General features: G+C 35.0%; 1 protein-coding gene across 3 annotated transcripts in view; it reads right to left on the bottom strand.

Annotated features, from left to right (window-relative positions):
• Positions 1–2569, bottom strand: part of LOC122632546 (transcription factor 12-like) — a 168211-nt gene that overhangs the window by 107574 nt on the left and 58068 nt on the right. The gene's annotated exons all lie outside the window — the stretch shown is intronic.

Genomic DNA, 2569 nt, shown 5'->3' with positions numbered 1-2569 from the left:
CTCTCTCTCTCTCCCCCTCTCTCTCCCCTCTCACCCCACCCTCTTAGTCGCCATCGCCCACCGTCGTCTCTCCCTCGTCGTTCGGGGTAACAATGGTGTGCAAAGGAGATTAACAAACAGAATAAGCTAACGCATAATCGCATTATTTCTAGCTAAGCCGCATTTAAATTAGATAGAAATTCCATTTAACGAAACAATGCTACTATGATGTGTCACAGTCGCAGTACGAATCACGAATAAATTCGTGGGCCGAGAGCGTTCTCTCTCTCTCTCTCTCTCTCTCTCTCTCTCCCCCTCTCTCTTAAGTTGGCCGGATTTTCTTGGGAAAATTTACAAAATTATATCGCGCGCGATATATTAATTATATCGCGCGCACCTATTAACTGATAATTTTCTTCTAGTTTACTTATCGTTAATAATTACGGAAATAGATACATGTCTATACCTTTAAAAGCGATATACATCATATCGTTATATCTATTGAATTCAATGTGAAATTTTAATAACTGCCAGTATACATATATACATACATATATATATATTTACGTATGAATATATATATATATATATGATAGACAATACTTTCGCGACAACACACGTATTCATTTAAGTCTGATAATCGAAACGTCCGATGATCGAAGATAATGTCACAAAGAACTCAAATAACTACCGACTTCGGTTTATCCGATTCGCCGTTACTTACAAACACATATTTATGTACTCATAAAAGCTCTATTATATTAACTAAAAGTACATTACATTGAACATAATTTGTTTTTTTTTTTTTTTATATATATATAACGATAAGATTACGGAACGTGTTTAATTGTTCCAACAACGATTCAAACTCAATCGTTTTCAGAGATTATTTTAATAGCGTACCTGTTAAAGGTACTTAGGATTTTCATTCATTGACTCTTTCTATTCAACGCTACCTACTTGATATAATAGGTTAGAAAATAATCATGTCGAAAGAAATGAAAATAACACGAATGATAAAATCTAATATCGTCCCAACCATCACGAAAATTTTATTACGAGTCGAGAAAAAGATTCGTATCGTCGTAGGCGTCCTCGTTTTCTCTTCTACACAACAACTCACCATCCCTCCCTTCGGTGCAATATATTTTTCGTAAGAAAAAACGTAAGATGTAAAAGATGGTTGAAAAAAATTCTACGTAAAATTTCCATATGTATTATCAAAGTACGACAAGGACAACGACACCCCGTGGATAATCGTGGAAGGGTGCTTTCTAAACGCAAAAAGAACGAACGACGGATCTACGTTCCCGCCCACGTGACGGCGGCCATGTTTGTGACGTAATCCTGACGTCACCGTACCGATGGCGTGCTCCTCATATGCTCGTCGGATACGACGACGACGACGACACGACGACGATTTTTTACGCGAGATCTCAAAAATATATAGAGTATCGTCGTCCGAATAAATCAAAGGTATCTCTCATTTTAATTCTAATACATTTGTAACATTATAAACACGATTACGAGAAATGAATAAATATATCGACTTGACAATATACGCAAAGTGATTGAAGGTCGTTGTCGTTGTCGTTCCCTTTCTGCTTATACCAAAAAAAAAAAAAAAAAAAAAGAAAGAAAACAAGAAAGAAAGGAAAAGGGAAACAAAACAAAAATATTAACAACGCTACTTTTCGAACGTTCCGAATCGAACGAGATAAAACCAATAAATCGTTCATGGGCGTCCTTCTATATTGACAAATGGACATTCGATTTTCCATTGTTTCAAATTTTACGTTATCTCGCGCTTACTGTCTCTACGCTTACGTTTTGTTGCACAATCACACATACATACATATGTGTATAGCATGCGATAGTTTTCGATAAGGGGATCGCGTTAACCGTGACACACGAGTTATCGTATTGAGATCCGGAAGTAGCGCGAATAAAAATAAATATTTATTCGATAAAAGTTACTGCGTCGGGACGACATTATAAAATGCGTTTACGCTTTTGTATTCTCTCGTGATAATTATTATGCTCGATGATTATTGAGGTCGGTCCTGTAATGACAACAACAGGAAACCTGTTAAAACTTTTCGTTTCGCGGAGAAGAAATTATTACTTTCTTAGTAGTGGATATTTCGTGTGTTTGTACTCTTTACTTTTCAAATGGCAAAATGTTAGAATTCGAAAATGAGTAATATATTTATATTTATACACACACATACAATATATATATATATATATTGTATTGTATGTTTGTATATATGTATACAAATATATTATTTATAGACAGTAATATCATGGCGTAACAACATAAACAACAATGAACTGACGAAGAGCAGAGAACAGTAAACAAAAAAAAAGAAAGAAAGAAAGAAAGAGAATAAAAAAAAGAGTGATTACGAACCGATCGGAAGATTCGTAGAAAGTTTACTAACAATTTCTTCGTGTAAAGGAAACACGACGAATACAAATTTGTTCCTTCTTTTCGATGTAGTAATCGGAACAAAACGCAGATCGTTCAAAAATTGCGTATAACGTGGATTGAATGAAAAACGAGAGATACACGGTTTTAATGCGAAAA

Source organism: Vespula pensylvanica, chromosome 10, assembly GCF_014466175.1.
Source record: "Vespula pensylvanica isolate Volc-1 chromosome 10, ASM1446617v1, whole genome shotgun sequence".
NCBI classification, from domain to species: domain Eukaryota; kingdom Metazoa; phylum Arthropoda; class Insecta; order Hymenoptera; family Vespidae; genus Vespula; species Vespula pensylvanica.
This window is presented reverse-complemented; position numbering and strand designations above follow the sequence as displayed.